At 35.1% G+C, this 23417-nt stretch overlaps 1 protein-coding gene across 2 annotated transcripts in view; it reads left to right on the forward strand.

Annotated features, from left to right (window-relative positions):
• Positions 1-23417, forward strand: part of LOC118749388 (zinc finger protein ush-like) — a 622067-nt gene that overhangs the window by 272450 nt on the left and 326200 nt on the right. The window lies entirely within an intron of this gene.

Consider the following 23417-nt stretch of genomic DNA (forward strand, 5'->3'; position numbering starts at 1 on the left):
CAGTTACCCTAATTCTTATGTATCTGTCATTGTCTCCATTTGCCTTTCTTCTCTTTCTTTTGCCTTCTTTTTTTGACTTCGTCGTTATCATTTATTTCGTCATCTTCATATTTATCTTCATTTCAAAGTTTAATTTCAAATGCGAAGTGAAACAACATGCGAAACATGTCAAATTGAACATGTTGCAGCAACATCTATACACAAATAAGGAAATGTTTAAACGACGGTTTAGGCCGTAATTTTCAACCAATGGTGTTCTTGGTTTGGAAATCGGTTCGGCAGAATCACCAAGCGAACGGAGACAAAATTCATGTTAGCGTATTAATATATAGATAATACCCAGGTGCAGCGGAGTGAAAGCGCGCTCTGCTTACCACTATGTAGACCACAGCTGTCGAACCGCAACAAACAAAAATGAATTTTAAAGGGGAAGAGTGGTACTAAATGATTCCCTAAGTAGAAATGCAATTTTTTTCATAATATAACCTCAAATATCACAAAAAACCGTTTTTGGGCACTTTGAGGTTAGGATATCTTAAAATTCTGACGTTCTAGGACAATTCTGCGGCCAGACTTGGATTCAGCACCAAAAAGTCTACAACAGACGAGGTGTTTCACTCGGTGGAAACATCAGCACCAAGATATAGCTGAGAAATCTCAAAGGGCTGAATCTTATCCTTGCATATTGAAAGCACATAGGATTTCCCAGCATTAAGGAGAAGCAGGCCACTTTCGTTTGACCACTTAGCATAGAACGCAAATCATAATTTAGTTGATACGCGATGTCCTCAACCATGCCAGTGCGATCAGAGAGATAAAGCTGAACATCGTCAGCATAAGCATGTAAACGGTATTGATGGGCGAAATAGCGATATTTCAGTATCAGTAAAAATAGTGATTGCGATTTTTAAATCACAGTGATTTTTTATGGCTATCATGATCGCTAGTACTTTTAATTATTAGTACTTTTAATTTTAATTAAAAATTGTAAAATCACCATTTCTACAAGCATAGAGCAAAATCACTGACTAGCTATTGCCAAATGTGATTTTCATTACCAGCGAAATATCATGCGAGTAGAAAAATCACCAGTCACTGACATTGTGGCCTAGCAGTAGCAGTCACTATAAGCGACATTTAAATCTTCTTCTACTTCTTATTTGGCGCTGTAACCGCTTAAGCGATTTTGGCCGAGTTCAACAAATAACGCCAGTCGTTTCTTCCTTCTCCACCTGGTCTTTCCATCTCAGTGGGGGCCTTCCTCTTCCTATGCTACCACCAGCGGGTTCCGAGTTGAATACTTTCAGAGCTGGAGCGTCGGTGTCCATTCGAACGATATGACCAAGCCAGCGGAGCCGCTGTATTTTAATTCGCTGCACTATGTCCATGTTCTTGTAAAGCTCATACAGCTCATCGTTCCATCGTCTGCGGTACTCGCCATCGCCAACGCGTAAAGGCCCTTAAATCTTCCGCAAAATCTTTCTCTCAAATACTTCAAGAGCCGCCTCATCGGATGTGGTCATTTTCCATGCTTCTGCGCCGTATACCAGCACGGGCATAATGAGTGACTTATAAAGTGTGGTTTTCCTACGTCGAGAGAGGACTTTAGTCCTGAATTGCCTACTCAGTCCAAAGTAGCACGCTGGCAAGAGTGATTCTGCGTTGGGTTTCCATGCTTACATTATTATCGGTGTTATTGCTGGTTCCCAAGTAAAGAAATTCTCTACTTTCTCGAAATTATAACTGTCAGCAGTGACGTGGGTGCCAAGGCGCAAATGTGCTGACTGCTTGTTTGTTGACAGGAGATACTTCGTCTTGTCCTCGTTTACCACCAGACCCATTCGCTTTGCTTCCTTATCCCACTTGGAAAAGGTACAACAGACTTCGCGGTTTTTGTTACCGATGATATCCATGTCGGCTCAGAGAGGTCTTTCCCCAATTCTGATGGAGCTGGTGGTATTGCTCAACGTCATTTTATATAGTATTAGTTTGGAGGGGATGCCAAATTCAGACATAGAGGCGTATAGACTTTTAAATCACAGTGATAAAATCACCAGTAGTGAAATATCGCTCATCACTAGTAAACGGGCATATGAGCATGCATTGAAAATATGATTTACGAACATGCTAAAGAGAAGAGGGTAAAGTATGAAACTCTGTGGAATACCAGAGTGAATGTGCGCAACTTTTACTTTTTGCATTATATTACTTAAGATTACTAAGATTGGGCTGCCATAATGGCTAGGCCTCAAACAGGGACCCTTAACAAAAAAATCTTCATTCTTTCTAAACGTATAGTCAAACTATCCTTTTTATTCCCGAGTGCATTTGTGCACAAGGGTATTATAACTTTGTTCACATAACGGTTGTTTGTAACAGGCAAAACGAATCGAGATTGATATAGACAAATATATTCATAAATGATCAGAATGAAAAGAGAAATCGATTACGCGGTGACTGTCTGTCCGTCCGTCCGTCTGTGCACAGGCCAACTCGAGTAAAAATTTAGATATCTTAACGAAACTTGGTACGTGCACTTCTTTTGGGCGTTGGACGGACAGTATTGAAAATGGGCAAAGTCGGACAATAACCACGCTTACCCCCCCCATATAACGGTAATTTGCAGAAATACGAAAGCTGCGATATTTTAGTAACTACTGAAGATAATTCACTCAAAATTTGATATTTACAATAATTTTTAGACGAAAAATAAGAATATTATAAATTTTTGGAAAATGGGCGTAGCCACGCCCTTTTATGGTTACATGTGTATATCTTGGTAACCGCTGCACCAATTTCTTCCAAACTTGGCACAGTTGTTGGTCTTGGTACAGCATAATTTTTAAAATCGGACAACTACCACGCCCACATCCCATATAACGGTAATTTGGAGAAATACGAAATCTTCTCTAAATCAGTAAATATTAAAGCTAATTTATTAAAAATTTACGCTTGCAACAATTCTTTACCAAGAAATACGTTTATGATAAAATTTTGCAAAATGGGCGTGGCACCGCCCACTTATCATCACATATAACTCGGTATGGTTTTTGTGCTTGCCACATAAAAGCAAAACGTTGAAAATTGTTGAAATCAGACTAAAATTTTGGCCGCTTTACATATAACGGTAAATTTCAGAAATTCTTGAAACTTCAATATTTAGAAATTTTGAGGACGCTAATTTACTCAAAATTGATACACCCCGGCTTACCATGTAGCGGTAGCTTTCGGAAAGGTGAAAAACAAATATTTAATACTTGCGCCGGGTATTTAATGTTCGGCTCCGCCGGAACTTAGACTTCCTTACTTGTTTTAAATCATCTTTGCACTTAAAGTCTCGCTCAATTCGTAGAGGAAAACTTAGTTGATGCTCTGTTGTAATATATAGATACAAATAGGGAATTGCATAAACCATAATAAATTGAGATCAAAAAACATTTTCACTGAATGAACGTATTTATACACATAACGTATTTTATTATATACATAAGTATAATAATAATAATAATAATAGATTGGCGCTTACACATATGTTAGAGTTTGACCGAGCTTCTCCTCCGACTTGTGGCGTGCGCCTTAATGTTGTCACACAAAGCGGAGGGATCTACAGTTTTACGCCTACTCCGAACGGTGATTGTATTTTTATGAGAAGCTGTTTTTCATGGCGGAAGTACACTCGGAGGTTTTCATTGCCTGCCGAGGGAGGACCGCTGTTAAGGAAAAACCTTTTTAACCGACTTCCAAAAAAGGAGGGGGTTTTCGGAAAGTTTGAATTTTTTTTTTTTTTTTTTTTATGTATGTACCGCATAACTTTGGACCGCGTCAACCGATTTCGATAATTCTGCATCGGAAAGGTAGTGTCTCAGAGGTGGTCCCATACTAATCTGGTTAAGATCCGATCAGCGGATCATGAGATATATATATATACATATATATATATTTTATTTTTTTTAAAATTACTTGTTTATATATTTTTTGCGATGTTGCATTGACAAGGGCTGGAACCCAGGTGCTGATGAGTGAAAGCGCGCACTGCTTACCACTACACCACAGCGGCCGACATAAGTATGTCATAAGAATATTTCTGCGTTTTAAAGTATGTATATACAAATAAACAACACAATAACCATTAGAGATCAAGGAAAAATTTTTGGTCAGTTCGGGTACGTATGCATTTGTACTTCTTAACGTAAGTGGAAGCAAACAAAACAAGAACTATTTTAACACATTTTTACGTAATACCATGTTCTGACCAACATTGAAAACAGTTTTCGTTGCTAAAACTGGTTTTCGACTTAAAACTTGTGTTTTATTCCATGTAAAATCTATCAAATGAAAACCAGTCTTCGCTGAAAACTACTTGAAAACTCACATTCCACTCAATCCAATCGGTGTCTGCGCTAGTGTTTTACATAAATTTATCGAAGTGGAACTCATATTTTATCATCTTTAATACACCAGTTCGGATTTATTGTTATTTGGCTGGCCAAATTAAAATAAGAATAAAAGCAAAAGGTTGTTAATGAAAAGAAAATGAATGAAAAGAATTTTGGTTTTGTTTTGTTGTAGCAAAACTGTAAAGAAAGGATGTAAGAAATGTCAACGAAAACACTAATAGCCGGTGTGAACAGCCTTCAGCCCACAATCCCTAAACTAGTTTTCAAAGAACATGGTATAACTAACTCATATTACATGTTACAGTCTCTTTTTCGCGTATACGCAACGCAGCCACGCAAGTAAATATAATAGGGGTATCCGCGAAGTCCTGCATAGGGTTGCCAGATTTTGAAACGTAGAAAGTACATTTATATTTTCGATAGAAAAAAAGCAGTACATGACATAAAAAAGGAGTACTATTTTTTTTTTGTGCAATTTATTGTTACAAATTACCATTAATTAGGTACAAACAAACAAAGATATCTTAGAAATCGTTTTCAAAGCAACAATAAATGTGAAAAATAAATAATTATATGGGTTGGCTTTCCAATAGGGACGGTTGTTAAAGAGATGGTGATCGAAGGGGGAGTGGACGTGGCACCTTTTCCGACCTTTTTGGAGAGGGCATGAACCGCCATTGACAAAAATTTTACTCCCGACCACCTAGGGCCCCTATGGTTCCCCAGAGACCCCTTAGAAAAATTGCCAAAAGTCACAATTTCCACTTGCGTCCACAGTATTTTTGCGTAGAATTCGGTTTTCAATGACCGCCCTTATAGGAAAGTTTCCCCAACTAAAAAACTATAAACTACAAAAGAATTCCAACTCTTCCTGAATGTATGGCCATTATAATTTAAGCCTTATAATTAATTTAATATTTTTCTGATTTTTATACCCGAGCGTCGTGCACCTAAGGCCATGCTTACACCTTTTCACTATCACACTTAACTTTGCTTACTAAGTAGGGTTTTGCCACAATATGAATGGCAAAGTACAATAATAACTGTCGCACAGGTTTTTTGAAAAATAAAAGGGTTCTTTATAGATTTTGTGTTTTTTTGTTAACTTTGTAAATATTTTACTTTAATTTTATTAATTGGTTCTAAAATTTTAATCCTGATTTGCCAGCTTTGGGAGATAAGTACATGCGGCACGAACCTCTTTTTCAGGTTTATGTTTTCTTAGATTTTGTATAAAAAAAAAGAAAAAAAAACTGTATGGGGTTGGTCGAATGAATGCCCTCTTAGTCACCAGTTTCGAGTCTTTTCGATTGCTGAGTATGGGCCTTATGTTGGACAAAAGACGAAGTATAAAGGACCCAAATGGGGGAAATTAGCCTATGGTTACAGAAGATATGTAATAAAGTGACCGACGAAGATTTGCGCTTTTCTCCCAAACCCCCTGGTAAACCCAAATTAAGGTTCGATTTAAAGACTATACAATAACTACTTTTTTTACTTGCGCTTTTCGCTCAAAGTGTTTACCGCCGGTAAACCTAAATGAAGGTTGAAATTTAAAAACAAATTAAAAAAATTTAAGTAAAATCTGTGGAGAATTTATTTTTCAAAAAAAAAAAGTGCAACAGATAATATTTTACACCCTGTATTTGATAAAATATTAATAGCTGGAAAAAGGAGTACAAAAGAAGTGCAAAGCTAATAAAGGAGTACATTTCCAGATATTTCTTTTTGGAAGTACAAGGGAGTACATTGCAATAAAAAGGAGTACGTTTACTCCCAAAAGCAGTACGTCTGGCAACCCTAGTCCTGCATGATGCACGAAATGGAAAAATACTATTTCAAATTACGAAGAGTACGAGAGCACCCCATTGCAAAGTGGTAGCATGCATGGGTAGCAAGCAGCGAAATTATGTATCAAATACAATAACAAGAGACACCAAAAAAAATTAAGTGAGCGAGATGAGAGGAATATGTAGCAATTCCAACAACAAAACAACTAGCACAGGGTCGCATTTATCTTGCTATGTTATTTGGCAAAATATATACATGGGATTTGCAGCGATAGGAAATGTTGTTTCCCATGTATTTTGTTGTTGTGTGTTTGCAAGTTATGCAATCCATGCAATCCGAGCTACGTGCAATGGCTTTGCAAGATTTGGAGAATACCCCTAATGTTTTTTTTCTTGATAACAAAATTTTGCGATAATTACAACTGACTACTAAAGATGGCACTTTTTCAACTATCGATTTAAACGATGTATCCGGACTACTTGTTTCTGATATATAACTAGGAAAGGTAATCAACCTTATCATGAGTTTTATTTTCGCCCGAAATTGTTCACTTTCGAGTCCGCGTATTCTTTACAGGCGGATGAAAAATATTCGGGCGAAACTCACGGTAAGACTAAATAATTTTCTTCCAACCAATTAAAATTTACAAAAGCAAATTAAATTTTGTTGTCCCAAGCATTAAACGAGGACATTTTGGTTGTGAACCGGGACACGGAGACAAAGGGTCCGAAAAGAGGACATGTCCCTGGGAACGGGGACGTATGGCAGCCCTATAATAAGAAATCGTACTGCTAAATGCCCAAAGCCAAACTTTTATCTAAGTTAATCAAACTACTGACGAACATCATCCAAGACTTTTGTAACAGCAGTTGAGCATGGGTGGTCACCCTGATGCCAGATTGGAGCGGGCTGTGTAGATTATTCTCTTCGACAAACTCTGTTATCTGTCGTGCCATAAGCATTTCAAGAACCTTAGACAATCCGGGCAGAATACCTATAGGCCGAAAATCTGTAAGCAGGGTTTTTTAGGTAACAGTTGCCAGCTTCCATGCATTGGGAAACGAAGAGGCAGCGAAAAAGTAGTTTATTATATGTGTACGGCTACTTAGTGTATATGGTAATATTAATTTGACAAATTGAAATTGGTATGTTGTCGGTATCGATGGCTTTAGATTTTATTCGGAAGATACATTTAGCCATTTCATCTTCTCGCACTGCGGTGAACTGAAACCTTGAAGAGGGGAGGAAATTAGAAGGGGTGACATTAGGAACGAAGCAGCCTAAATCTGGAGAGATATTATGGGACGTGAAAAACTCATTAAGGTCATTATCATCAAGAAAGCAGGGCATATTAGAGCTGGAAGTTACACCCATTCGTTTTAAATTCGACCACAACCGTTTGGGGGGCAAGCGAGTGTTTAATTTCCTAGTGTAGAACTGCTATTTGGCAATTTTAACGGTGTAGGTGGCTTCATTCCTAGGACGCTTATACGCATTCCAATTTGCATTAGAGGTGGAGAAACATCGATGTTTTGGATGTTTTAAAGCAAAACATCGATGGAACATCGATTTTTGTGAAAAAATAGGGCTTTTAAGGGCAAAATTGAGTTGGTACTTAAAGTTAGTTGTAGCGTTTTTGACAGATAACTCATTAAAAATTACGTCAAAAAGACGCAAGTAGCTTTAAGTATGAACTTAATTTTGACTATGAATACGCCCGAATAAGTTTTTGCAAATAAAATAAATCAAAAAGACCTTTTGTGGAGCTATCTCCTTCCATGAAAGTTTTATATATTCATTCCAAATATGAACCAAATCGGACCATAAATACGGGTTTTTCAAACATCTCTAAACCTCCGCTACCTAGTGGATTAATTCGTCTTTCATGTTACGTTGCTATATCTATATGCTTTTATATGTATGCGAGCAAAAATGTAAGCAAGTTACATTTACACTGAATAAGAGTAACTGTAGGTCCTTGACTTTGAACAACGTACAAATACCACAAAGCAATCATGTCACTTACCTAGGGGTCCATCTGGACAGACGACTTACTTGGCGAAACCAAATAGTTGCTAAAAGGACTCATCTCAAGCTGAAGGCTAATTCTCTCCACTGCACATTAGGTCAAATGATTACTTTTTCTGTGCGAAATTAATAGCCGCTAAAATATAGCATTATTTTAATGTAAAAGGATGGAAACCGTTAAAAAAGTGTAAAGTCAGTAAATATAATGTAAAAATCGTGACTTGGCTTTCGTAAAACAGACTTTGTTCAAATGATGAGTATATGTGTTTAGGTAGTTCTCGAAAACATTGTTCAAATAGCCTAGTTTTGAAACAAGTTATTTTCTTACCATACTCAACCCGGAGGGTGTTGAGCTACATAAATAAAATAAGTATGGTCATATTTACATAAATGGTTTCATCTAGGGATTAAAAAAAAATATTATGGAAGTCCCTTAATTAAAAAAATATGTATTTGCTACATGTCTCGCAGATATGCCTTGAGGAGAGATTCATTAAGCCGTTAGTCTTTATAAAACACTTAATTTTCACTTAAGATTTTTCCCAAATTGACCACCAATATTATATTCATTCTGACTGCAAATGCTGCATTGTAACACATTTACTAAAAACCGCTGGTAACTTTCTGAAAAGAATACGAATGTTTTGGAAAATAATTTACGAAAAGAATGTTCAAAGCTCTATTCACCTTGAGCAAAAAGTTCGAAATTGCAATCCATAGATTCTCTCAATGATTTGCCTGTTTACGAAGGCTGCTCATCAATAGTCTTTGCAAATCGGCGCAAGTGTCTTTGTAATATAGCTATGCTACAGGAGATGAAATGTAATCCAAATTGAGGCTGGTATTATTTTTGGGGATAGCCAAAAATTCGGATAAAATGTTAGCTTTCGCATTTTAGCATATTTTAGCGATAGTTAGAATCCGGCAGCTGGTCGACACAGTTGGTTTTGATTTCTAAAACAAATTCATCAGTAAGAAACAGGATAATAATTCCAAAATTTTCGTCTTTGTTTGATACATAATTACAAAAAATACACGTTTTTTCTTCTAAGAGTTTCATGAAACTTTCACAGATATCAACAGCACCAAATTTGTTTTTTCAACATGGTTGACAACCGAAGGCAGCCTTTCTTCCTTTGCACATCCAATCATCCAAATCACAAACATCTAGCCTTTTGCAATAGCATGATAGCCCAGAAAAAACTGTTTTTCCTGAAAACGGGTTAAAACGGCGGCTTAAGTAAAATAAGATCAACTCACTACATCCCAGTTTATCCATTTCCATTTCCATTTTGTTTGCCGAAAGTTAACAAAATTGTAAAAGCTTACATTAAATCATAAATGGAAATAAATCAAAAAATTTTTGAGGTTATGCAAATAAGTCAGTTCGTTTTGCAAAAAATTAAAAAGTCACTTTTTTTTTAAATTAGGACATAGGTTCTCACCTATATTTTTGTTTTCCATTAAACATTTTCCTTTAATTATTCGAACTTTATAAAAAAATGCACTTTAAAATTAAGAAATAAACCGGTTGCGCAAACAACGTGTCAATAACGTTTTGAAAGTGTAACTTTGTTTGATTGCTGTCTAATGGTGATTTTTATTTTACAAAAACAAAGTGAAGTTTCTGTTATTTTGGAGTATTCCCTACAGAATGACATCAAAAAATAATGTAAAACTGCGTCTACGAATTTGCACTTTCGCACAGCCAAATGAATCATTTGACCTAATGTGCACTGGCTTATTAACTCTCGCTCACCCCTGAGTCTGGAGTATAAAGTGCTTATTTACAATACAGTTTTAAAACCGATATGGACCTATGGATGTGAGTTATGGGGAAACGCGAGTAGCAGCAACATCAAAATCCTTCATCGTGCGCAATCTAAAATCCTTCGAACAATCACCGGAGCACCTTGGTATATCCGAAATAAGAACATTCACCGCGACTTGAGAATACCAGAAGTACGAACCGAAATAGAACAACGGAAGACGAAATATGTATCGAAGCTTTTAGTGCACCCAAATCATTTAGCAAGATCTTTATTGCGTGTCAACAGGACCTCAAGACTACGTAGGAATGACTTACCAGCCCAGTCGTAATCTTTTCTTAGGGCCAGTTAAGAAAATACTCATCCCAACTAGGGATGTAAATTAAGTGAATAGATTAAGATTCGAAAACTTATTGTTACGCTCTTAGGCAGGGCAGATTCAATAAATAAAAATAAAAAGTTAAAAAAAAACATGTACGTAAATGAAGTTAAACAAAAGCTTGTAAAAACGTAACATTTTTATTCACTGGGATTAACATAAAACTGTTAGAAAGACAACGGTGGCCGCTGTGGTGTAGTGGTTAGTAGTGCGCGCTTCTACTCTGCAGTGCCTGGGTTCAAGCCCTGGTCATAGCAGCATCTCAAAAAATATATAGAATAAAGGTTCTTTCTTAATAGAGGTCGCCCCCGGCAGGAAAAGGCAAACCTCCGAGTATATTTCTGCCTTGAAAAACAGCTTCTCATCAAAATACAATCACCATTCGGAGTCTTTGTAAAACTTTAGGTCCCCCCCTATATGTGACAAAAAAGGCGCATACCACAAATTGGAGGAGAAGCTCGGCCAAACACTAACATATGTGTAAGCGCCAATCTATTATTATTATTATTATATTATTAAAACGAGATAAAAGATTTTTTATTGAAAGCCTTAAAAAATATTTAGATTTTTGTTGTGAAAGGTTATAGACTAAAACCTAATATTATTTCATTTTACATGCGCAGAGGCGTACAAAAGAAACATCGATAGTCGCCATCAACCATCGATGTTTAGCAAAAATGCAAAAATTGCGATTTTTAATCACCAATTTAACTTTATGGGTAAACCAGGGGCAAGAAAAAGAGTTGGAATTGACGAAGGAGTACATGCTTGTAAAAAAATTAAAGTATATTATGTGCCAAAAAGTTCAAGTTATAGTCAGTAGTGTTTAATTGCCAACAGTAGTTCCACTGAAAGTGGTTCAGCTCACAAAACAGAGCGTCAAGTTTAATAGCATTTTATCTGTGGTCATAAGCAATAACTGACTAAGTAAAAAAACCTGGATTCGAGATAAAACATTTTAAACATTTGGATTGTAATGTTAACCTTATGGGGAAGCCAACAAATGTTTCCCTATAACTTTTTAAATAGTCTAGCTGGCGAGATGGGGATTTCACATACACATGGAATAGTAGTTGCAGAATACGATAGCATAAATAACTTAATTCTTTCGTAAGTCGACTTAGGCGGTTATTGCTTATGACCACAGATATGCAGTCGCGATAGCAAAACGCCTCCACTGCATGATAATTATATATTAAATTAAGGTCGACGGTACAAAAAATTAAGACGTAATCTGAGACGAAGGAAATTTGATCAAACAACAGAACAGACGTAGAAGGAGGAGCAATAAAAACATCCAGTAAACTAGGACGGACATTACAAAAGAATTTTGTAGGCATAAAAGTCTTAACAAGAGACATAAGTGCAACAGAGTCAAAAAATGAGTCGAAGAAGGGTCACGCACAAGTAATTTAATATTAAAATGGCACAGTTGATACAATGATTATAATCAATAAGAAGTTCAGAAAGGTGATCGAAAAAAAGCTGATAAGAAATATTATTCTTGTAATTGTAGACACAAGACACCAACACTTTGGTGTTAGTATCAGATTGAACGACTGAAAAGTACTCAATTTCACTCACAGATGAACGGCTCACAATCATAACATTTATAACCATGTTCTGATCGACAACGAAAACACTTTGAAAAGGAGTTTTGGGATTGTTCAACTGTTCACACCGGCTGTTAGTGTTTTCGTTGACATTTCTTACATCCTTTGTTTATAATTTTGCTACAAAAACAAAAACCAAAATATTTTTCTTTCATTTTGTTTACATTAACATTTTATTTTATTCTTATTTTAATTTGGTCACCCAATTAACAATAAATCCGAACTGGCGTATGACTTTCACTTCGATAAATATATCTAAAAAATTAGTGCTGACACCGATTGGAATGAGTGGAACGTGAGTTTTCAAGTACTTTTCAGTAAAAAATGGTTTTCATTTGACAGATTTTACATGGACGAAAACACAAGTTTTAGGTTGAAACCCAGTTTTAGCAACGAAAACATGTTTTCGATATCGGTCAGAACCTGGTATAAGCGGTTCCTACAATATATGGCTACTCCACCTCCTTTTCTACCCAAACGATTTTCGAAAAAAACTGTAATTGGGAATGGAATGGTAATCATCCGGAATATCTGCATGAAACCAAGTTTATGAAACGCAAATAATATCAACAGACGAATGTTCAGAGGTAAGCCTAACGTAATCAAGCAATGTTACGAGCATTGAAGTGGACAATTTTAAGACGATCTGTTTGCTGACAGAGCACATTTAGCATTAAGTTGTAGGGTGTCGAGAAGAACAAGGCTTCTACAATCCTCAGTTAATATATTTAACAAGGTTTCAATCGATCAATTTTAATTACTGTAAATTGGGGAGATTCTGAATTTTAGAAATCATTTGACATCGGCAGCTTTTAATCTAATAAATGCAAATTTGCTGATTGGATTATAAATAAAACTTACCTCTGCCCATGCATTCCTGCACAATGGAATGTATGGCATTTTTCGCAAGCGGACATTATACATTATTTACACGAGTCAGTTTGTGCAGTGCGAATGATAAACCCTATTTGCACAAACAAAACTATTCATATGCATCAGCGAAATAGTTATGCCTTTAATTTAATTAGCCAATGTCGATACACTCGCCACTCAACAACACATACCAAACGTAAAACTTGAAACAACGTAAAATATCGACACCATTTCAGAAGAAACGATGTCTAAATTTGCCGCAATGAGAAAATGGGCCGAACAACGCCCCCATCACTATCCGCAACTGTGTCGCCAGGGTTGCCAGACGTATCCCATTGGGGGGATATACCCTACTTTGAGTTTTCGTCCACCCTGCTGAAGGAAACCATTCACTTTTCGCTTAAAGCGTGTTTGAATAGTTCAACTTTTACAAGCGGTTAGTTGACTCAAAGTTGAACGAGAAGTAAAATTTATGCCATATCTAAGGCTGAATATTCAACATAGCATTTGGAAGATTACTTTAATAAAAATCACCTTACTGAGTCTTCTTCGATCACCTTTGATGATTAAAAACTGATTAAAAAAAGATTCGAAAATGACTCACCCTTACGCTTGAAAAGTGATTTATTGAAAACAAAATGTAGGGCACCCACAACTTAATCATGATGGGGATTGAAATGTGATCGTTTCCTTTGCTATTAAAAAAAAAAAAATTTGTCAGCTGCCCTTTCTCCAAATGGTATATTTTTTATAATTTGTTGTCAAATTTTAACAATAACACTCGAGTCGTGGTGTGAAGTGCGTGGTGTAAGAAGTAGTATGACCTAATAATAATATTTTTCATCTTATATATTTGTAATCTTCAATTCAGAAGCACTTACCAAGAATAAACGGTGTTTACAACAGCATTTTGTGTATGCTAAAGGTAGGTTAGAAAAAGGAAAACAAACAAGATCATTGCAAGTACACACGACTAAGAACCTGTGCAATTCGCAAAATGGATTTCTCAATTTCAATATATTTAATTTTTTATATATATACGGACAAAAGTATTGGCACAAAGAACATTTCACAATGCGTGCAAAGTTTTTAACTAATTTCTTTTCTCTAATTTTTTATAAAAACGTAGCTCATATTACGACGAAAACATAAAGATAAAATTTTAGAACTTTGTCCAAAACTCAGGAAAATTTAATAAATTTCCAATTTTTCAACGCCATTTTTGGCGATTAAGTATGTTCGCCATTTTTGTTATATGGAATACACTGTCAGAAAAAAATTCCAGAAATCAACGCGATTTTTTAGTAATTTGGAACCTCTATTGTACTAAAATTTAAAGGGCTGCAAAACTGTATACTCAAAATATTTCTGGAAAATATGAAATACATTGCAAATTCATTGAATTTTTCAGAGTTTTGCATGAAATGTAGATAATTTATTTTTATGTTTTTGTTGCAATATGAGCTATGTTTTTTATAAAAAAATTTGTGAAAAGAAATTGGAACAAAAAACTTTGCATACATTGTGAAAAGTTCTCTGTGTCCAGGGATGCACCCAGGAATATCTTTTGGGAGGGGGGCGGGGAAAATACTGAAAATTCATTTCGGTATGCTCTTTAAAATACATTTATGCTACAGCATGTAATAAATAAATACACTTTTTAAAGTTTCATAAACAGCACTTTATTTACATAAAATTACCAAAGAACTCAAACATTTTTAACCGGCTTCAAAAAAGGGGGAGGTTACAAATTCGTAGGAAAATTGTTTTCTTCTTTATGTATGCTGCCGCATAACTTTGGACCACGTGAACCGATTTCGATTATTCTCTTCTTATCGGAAAGATGGTACCTCACGGATCCGATCATTGGATCACGAAAAAATTAACGATAGGCTGACTTCCAGAATGTATGGTTGCAATGTATGTACATATATAGTTTGACTGCGGTGTGTTGTTGATTGATGAGCGGTCACTTTGTGTTTCTCTCGTAAATGGCAAGCATCAACTTTTTTAGTGATGCCGTAAATACTTGTATGATACGCTGTTACTACCGTCTTAGTACATTTTGGAACTTAATGCTTAGTTAAAAAAAAATACTCTTACAATAGGGAACATGATGCTTATGCAGTGTTTTTGCTGCATTTAGTGCAACATTTAGCACTTTCGAACATATGTTTTCGAAGAGCGTTAATGCTATCGCATTTAGCAAATGTAAATTTACTCGAGTTCGAAATCGTATGCTTTTGACAAAGAGCCGTGTTCCAGTTGCTTATTCAGATCCGTATCTATTACGATCAATTCTCACGGAAAAGATAATGTGCAAATAATCCTACTGAAAAGGAAAAAATAAATTGTAAACCAAAAATTCAAAACAAAAACTTTAATTGTTTTAACCATAACCCAAAATTTGTTTGCGTATGTATTCATTTGTCGGTGCTGTCAAATAAAATTTCCTCACTTCATTAGGAAACAAAACAAACAGAGTTGATCCAGATTTCTATCAGCATTACATCGATGTTGAATTTGCGGAACTTTTGATCATCCAAATAATGTAAAATAATAAACGAAATCCGGATCGGCGATCACTGAAACGCAGCTAGCCACTGTTTACGCGAAAAAGCAATGCTGCCACTCTTTCTCATTAAACCATGTTCGAATCGTGGAAATTTTGGAAGATCACAGGATTGCTTTTAGCATTTAGATTCTTAATGCAAAAATAGAGTTGCATTTAGGTGACGAATTTTGTATGGATAAATGTACATTTAGAGTAGCATATAGAGCTAAATGCGCTAAATGTGCTTTTACGCATAAGCAAAAACAGGCCATTACGATGTATACATTGCAAATGACATTTTGGAAGTCAGCCATAATCTTAAATAGAGCTGTAAAAGTAGCGAAAATTTGGGTACCCGTATGTATTCGTTACTAATCCAATCAACACCCGTATCTTTCGTATCGTTACTTTTCTCGTTATTTTTGATACAAGCACTTGTACCTCATACGAATTATCGCAACGAATCTTGCAGCGGAAGGAAATGTTCGTTCGTATATATGCATACATGTACATACCCTGAAGGGAAACGAACTAGTGTGGAACTGGTTCGGTTCTAGTGCGTTTGGAACCATGACTAGTACGCGTTAATTTTCTTTTGCATGCTAGCGACTGGCGAATTTAACATTGCGATGTCCTAGGAAGTGTCAACTGTCCCCCGTTGCATCCCTTTGGCTCTAGTTCCGAACCAGTTCTAAATTCGACAGATAAGATCTAGTTCGTTTTGCATCCCTTTTTCTATAGTTCCGAACCAGTTCCAAATTCGACAGATAAGATCTTGTTCGTTCTGCATCCCCTTTTCTTTAGTTCCAAACCAGTTCCTAGTTCAACAGCTGAGATCTAGTTCGATCTGCTTACATTTTTTATAGTTCCCAACCTGTTATAAATTCGTCACCTTAGATTTATATTTCTAATCAGGCTTGTCGAAACATTTCCCTTTTATATTAAATACGATCGGTTGAAGGAAGGACAATACCATCACAAATGTTTAAACGCATTTATTAAAAATTTATAAACCACATTAGTAGTAGTAGTAGTATTAAACTTATGTGGTAAGTAAAAAACAAAAGTGCGTTCTGCTTAAAAGTAAAAATATTAGTTCACTTTGTTTTACTTGTCTATATTTAAGCATATTGATTTTTTAGTAAATTCAGTTCTTTTTAAGCTTATATGTATATGAAGTACTTCGAAAGTTTTTGTCGTACTTAAATAAGATATACAGTCAGTCAATAAAGTTAAGGTACAGCGAAGTTTTTACAATACCGGCGACCATTTTTTAAATATTTTATTTTTCCCTAATTTTTTATAAAAATGTGGTTAATTCTACACCAAAAACCCCAAAAATCAGAGTTCCAAACCTTATGCAAAATTAAAGAAAACTCCGCAAATTTCCATCCAAATATTGCAATTTACACTCTTTAGAAAAAAGTTAAGTCCGCAGTTTTGTAGCCCATTCAATTTTAGTATAAAAAAGTGCAAGTAGGGATGCAAATTTTGAGCAGTCACATCGATACATCGATGTTTCGATGCATCGGAGAAAAGAACATCGAGGCTAAAATACATCGCCAGAGAAACATCGATATATCGATGGTTTCCGATGTTTTGCAATTTGTTAATTTCTAGTTAAATTTAAAGCAATATTGAAAACTTTAATAATTATGAATGTATTTTCCTGTATTTTATTATGTTTTCTATACCCTTTCTATTATTAGAATCAAAATGCATACCATCGTAAGGTCGTTCGGGCCTAAAGATCCTAGGCCTGATCTTATTGAAATTCTAAGGGGTGTTTGTTTCTGTTTTAACGGCTATTTTATTAGCATTCAGAATGAATCCAATAATTTTATTGAGCTTGGGGCCGTTTCTTATGAAAATTGTTGTGGACAAGCAACAATAATTTACAAAGGTAAGAAGTTATAGCTGCTATTTGGGAAATCACCACATCTACTAATCAGACTTCTTCAACCGCCGTCACTGAGGCGATGTGGTGATCTCCGAAATAGCAGCTATAAATTCCACCTTTTGTAAATTATTGCTGATTTTCAATAAAATTTTTCATAAGAAACGGCCTCAAGCTCAATAAAATTTTTGAATATAATTGATATAAGGCCATAAATAACAAAAAAACTCTGAATGAATAATAAATTTAAGGTCAGTCAAACATACCGAAAGAAAGTCGGAGAGTCTCCTTAAAGTCGATGTTTAAAACATCGGTAAAACTTCCATCAATGTATCGTCAATTTCGCGATGTTAGTAAATTGCAAACATCGATGGCAAACATCGAAAATTGAACCGATATTATCGATGTATCAAAAACAGCGATGCATCGTTTGCATCCCTAAGTGCAAGTTTGTGGTAGCTAGGACTTACCATTGATGTTTAGCAATTTTTTTTTTGTTGTTTGATAAGTCCTAGCTTCCTCATACTTGCACTTCATTATACTAAAATTGAATGGGCTAAAAAACTGCAGATTCAACTTTTTCTAGAGAGCGTAAATAAAAAGTGAATTATTTTAATGAAATTTTTCAGAATATTCTTAAATTTTGCACAAGGTTAGGAACTCTGATTTTTGGGGATTTTGTTGTAGAATTTGCAACATTTTTAAAAAAAAATAACGAAAACTAAAATATTTAAAAAATAGTCGCCCGTATTGTAAAAAATTCGTTGTACCTAAACTTTTTTGACTGACTGTATTAAGGTAGCTGTGCTGGATTACATAAAAAAAAGGTAGCTCTGGTGGCTTGAATTTTTAAATAAATTTAGTGAGAAAGTGGTAATTATTTTGACAATTTTTTTTTTTAAATGCCTCTTTTTCTGCAACTGCATTGCCTTTCTCAATTGTCCTTCAGGATATTGGCCTTTGTTTATGGAACCACCACGTATAATGATTATTAAGCAACTCAAAAACTATACCAGCGTGATTACTGACGTATCCTTTTGAGAGGTAGCCGCACCCTTATAAGAGGAATAAGACCCAAACTTTTCAGGTCAAAATTTCAGTAGGTTGCTTCTGTATGGCCTTTTCAATTTTAGAAATTATCATTATTTTTAATTTTATAAATTGTCACTATTTTTAATAAAACTCAAAATTAATGATAATCTCCGCGCGAAAAAAATCATAAAAGAATCATTATTTGTAATCTCAAAAAATAAAAATCAAATAATAATTATTTCCGTTTGAGCGAAATAATAAAACTCAATAATAATTCATAAAATAAATATTAAATGCTGATTTAAATTATTTTACTCACAATGATTACCTTCCCTGCTTTTAAAATTTGAAATAAAATAGTTTAGTGAAAGTACCACATTTCTCTGCTTTTGGACAGGTGCGGGACTAGTTACTATCGGACTGGTTCGTTTTTGGCGAAAAAGAACTAGTACTGAACTAGGAATTTGGTTCACTAGTTCGTGTTTTCCCTACAGGGTATATACATACATATGTATACACGCAACATACTGTTGTATCGATTCGAACAATTTGATTCAATCAAGCACTTGTATCCAGGGATGGAATTTTAAAATGTGCCTAATGATCTTCAAAAATAGTGCTGAAAAGAAGATGAAAGTGCCACAAAATTAAGTTTCTTTTAAGGCGTTTTAAGAGCAATATATTTTTAGAAATAATATTTTTAAAATACACTGAAGTAATATGATAATTATTAATTAACTAAATTATTACAGTAAATCACTTGTATGAAGGATTCCCTAGACATATACATAAATTCATAGTAAAATTACACAGAATTCCAATTACGGAGGGGAAATACACCGAAATATAGCTATTCTGACATTTTTACATACATATGTATGTACCTATATGGCAGTGAGACATTTTCACCAGTTTCGCCCATTCTTTTCATTGATTGATTTTATATAAAAGTTTAACTCATAATTCAATAAACACAATATACCCTCCAGTACTGCTGGAGTCAATCGCTACTTTTGAACCGCTACCGCACCGACTCCTAGGTAAGTAGCTACTCTATTAACCCATGGTGGTGCACATGGTAGTTAAGAGTCGAACCAGTCGTAAGAGGGATAGCGAAAAACTACGACAGAGGGTGCCCATAAACCACGCAGGTGACTACTTTAGTAACTCCCGGTAGTGCAGAGAGAACCGATGGTGACTAACGCCTAGGAGATTGCCTTGTAAACGTAATCGATGAAATACACTGCAAGTAGTCGGTCGGAAATTGACGGAGTTTATCAGATATGTAGCTACCGATTCAGCAGTCCTGTACTCGCTCCCCCGTACTGTATGCACACAAATCGGCATTTCAAACTTTGTACAAAAATTAAAAAAAAAATCAGCGGGTTTTCGCAACAACAAGCTTTGAATTCAGAATTTTTAGTGAGAGTCTAAGTTTTCGATTTTATGCATTTTTTCCCCATATGAAGTGTGTTCGAAAATTTTTAAAATGGATGAAAATTTATGACACCGTCAGCAAAAAAAAATTTAAAAATCATCGGGAAATTGCAGAAACTTGCCCTTTTATTTAATGGACTATAAAACTGCAAACTTAAAATCTTTCTAAAAAATCTGAATTAAAAGCTTGTTGTTGCGAAAACTTACTTTTCGTACTGCGTATTCACAATAGAATTCAGCGGTTTGTAATTATTTCTCACGGGCCTTATTTGCATTTTTTAGTGCTTTTAATTTTCACTTGTTGTAATTTTCTAATCTTTAATGTGGTACGTGATTTTTTGTTATATATGGCATTTTATGCTAAATTTCTATATTTTATGATTGTGCCAAAACAGGATGAATTGTGCCAAAAGTGCCTCTGGGAATGAAAGTGCCAAAAATTACAATATTGTGCCTACTTTCCCATCACTGCTTGTACCTCACACGATTCAACGCAACGAATCTCCTAGCGTAAGGAAATGTTCGTTCGTACATATCAGTGTTGCCAGTAACCTCGTTAATAAAATCCCGTCCAAATATAACATAAATCCCGTTTTGTACTAAAGTTATAACAGAAATCCCGCGCTATATGTATCTATTATACATAAAATGCTTTCAGATGAAGAAACACACGCCTGTACATAAGGGCGGGTCAATTTATTTTTCACTATACACGTATAGCATAGAAGGATGTAAATCTAAGCAAATTTGATGAAGAAACAATAGGTCTAAAATCAATTTGGAGTCCGCCAAATTGCGAAAATAGGTTTCGAAGTAAATGTGAAATTTTTCACTTTGCGTCCTCTGGTAAAATTTATAAGTAAAAGATGAGTCCAGAAAAGGATTCCTAATACCATAAAATCGCGTATAGCATGTTTTTAAACAAAATTGAAGCACTTTTTAACGCCACTACAGCAAAATGCTAAGAAACCTATTTTTGCAATTTGGCAAACTCCAAATTGATTTTTGATCCATGGTTTCTTCGGCAAATTTGCTTAGAATTACTCGTAGAATCCTGCTGTGATATACGCGCATAGTCGAAAAACCCTCCCGTACAAATGGGCCCACCGTAATGTACATATATATTCTACAGGGATGTTGCGAATGTGGAGTTTTAGACATCCGCGGATGCGAGTGCGGATGCGGTGACTGTCTGTCCGTCCGTCCGTCAGTCTGTGCACACGATAACTCGAGTAAAAATTTAGATATCTTAACGAAACTTGATGCATGCACTTCTTTTGGGCGTAGGACGGATGGTATTGAAAATGGGCAAAATCGGACAATAACCACGCCTATCTCCCATATAACGGTAATTTTCAGAAATACGAAAACTGCGATATTTTAGTAACTACTGAAGATTATGCACTCAAAATTGATATTTACAATCACTTTTAGGCAAAAAATAAGAATATTATAAATTTTTGGAAAATGGGCGCAGCCACGCCCACTTATAATTACATGTGTATACCTTGGGAACCGCTCCGCCAATTTCTCCCAACTTGACACAGTTCTTGGCCTTCACAAAATATAAAAAACGGCTGAAAATTAAAAAAATTGGATAATAACCATGCCCACATCCCATATAACGGTAATTTAGAGAAATACGAAAGATTCGATAAACCAGTAAATACTGGAGCTAATTTATTCAAGATTGATGTTTGCAGCAATTCTTTAGCGAAAAATACGCTTATAATAAAATGTTGCAAAATGGGCGTGACCCCGCCGACTTATGATCACATATATGTATCTCGGTAACCGTTCGATCAATGTGTACAAAACTCGGTATGATTATTGTGGCTGCCACATAGAGGCAAAACGTTGAAAGTTATCGAAATCGGACTAAAATTACGCCCACTTTTTCATAATGGTAAATTTCAGAAATGCCTGAAACTTCGATATTTCGAAATTTAAGGACGCTAATTTTACCCAAACAATCCCTTGAAAAGAAGTAACATTATTATTGAATTTTGGAAAATGGGCGAGATGCCGCCCACATATATCTATATAAGTTTATCTCATTATATCTAACTGAACGTTCTATCGAAGATGTTTGAAATAGGGGTAACCCCACCACTGCTTACCATGTTGCGGTAGCTTTAGGAAAGGTGAAAACCATATATTTAATACTTGCGCCGTCTATTTAATGTTCGGCTCAGCCCAAACTTAGACATTTTTACTTGTTAAGAAATAATTTAGGTGAGCAAATTAGGTGATTTCGTTAAATAAAAAATGTAAAGGTTAGTAATTTTCAATATTTTTTTTTAGTACTTGAACTTAAAAATTGGATTGGATACAATGCCCAATAAAAAGTTTTTAAAGGGTCGTAATTCAGGGCCACTAAATAACTGCTCGCTCGAGGCTACAAACTTGAAAAACTTGAAACTTGACAAAATTGTAAATTCTCTTTGATTGACGCTGCACCAGTCGAGAGGATTTTCAGTTATACTTTTTTTTTATTGCGGTGCAATAATTCTTTTGTGAGAATTGCATCGGGCTGCAAATGTCGGATGTATCCTCCTGACTTTCATCTTCGCAATCTAATATCATGGCAAGATCGTTGTTTAAACACCGTTGTTTTCCAAAGAATTCTTCATTCTCATTCTTTTGGTTGTTTCTGAATTTGGAGAACCTGTAATGTCAACAGCGTTTTTCGATTATAGTTTTTGTAATTCATTTTTAATCCTTTTTTCTGTGACTGGCCAGATGTACGTTTTATCAGTGCACTTGCACAATATTCCAGGGACCGAAAATAACAGTTATTTTTTACCAGTTAAACTTGGCCTAATATATTTTAGTCCGAAACAAAAGTTTTTTCTGGATAATAAACAAACAGCTTATCAAAATTAAACAAATTTAATATCATGTGAAGGAGGACTGAAATAGTTTTTAAACAGAAATAACGAACGAACCTCTATTTATATTTTTTTATATCATTTAATACTAAAGAAATTTATATACCTGACCCAAGATTTCTTTTATGGTAATTAATTAACATTTTTTATTGAAATATTATTTAATAGGTGGCTTTTCTCGTTTAGACATTATATTTAAAGTTATTTAAGTCCTCTTTCAGTTGATACCAAACTTGTTTAATTTGGATAAGCGGTTTGATTATTATCCGGAAAGGACTTTTAGTTGGGAATAAAAAATATTTGGCCAAGTTTAACTCGTAAAAAAAAATAACTGTTATTTTCGGTCCCTTCAATATTCGCATTCGCAAAAGATTCGCATTGATTAATGCGAATGCGAAAGCGAATGTTAAAATTAATGCTGAAGCTCCGGAGTTGCGAATGCGAATGCGAATATTCGCAACAACCCTGATATGCAATATACATAGGATTTATATGGATTATTCCACGTCAAAACGCATGCGGCTCTGCTCAAAAATGGTGGAGAGCTATCGTTTATCGTTGCTTTTAAGATGTGAAAAGTTAGGTTTTTTTTTTTAGAATCGAAGGTTATGTGGCGCTTATAAAAAATAACGATTCGGTACTCAGTCAGCGTTTTCCGACCAGTTTCCAGAAAATGTTCCTATGAATCGTTTATGAAAATCCAGATAAAGAACAAAAATCGTAACAAAAGGTCACTATATATGTTTTTGGGATCGC

The sequence above is a fragment of the Rhagoletis pomonella genome, unplaced genomic scaffold (genome assembly GCF_013731165.1).
Source record: "Rhagoletis pomonella isolate Grant_MI unplaced genomic scaffold, Rhpom_1.0 Rhpom_scaffold_00015, whole genome shotgun sequence".
Taxonomy (NCBI): Eukaryota; Metazoa; Arthropoda; class Insecta; order Diptera; family Tephritidae; genus Rhagoletis; species Rhagoletis pomonella.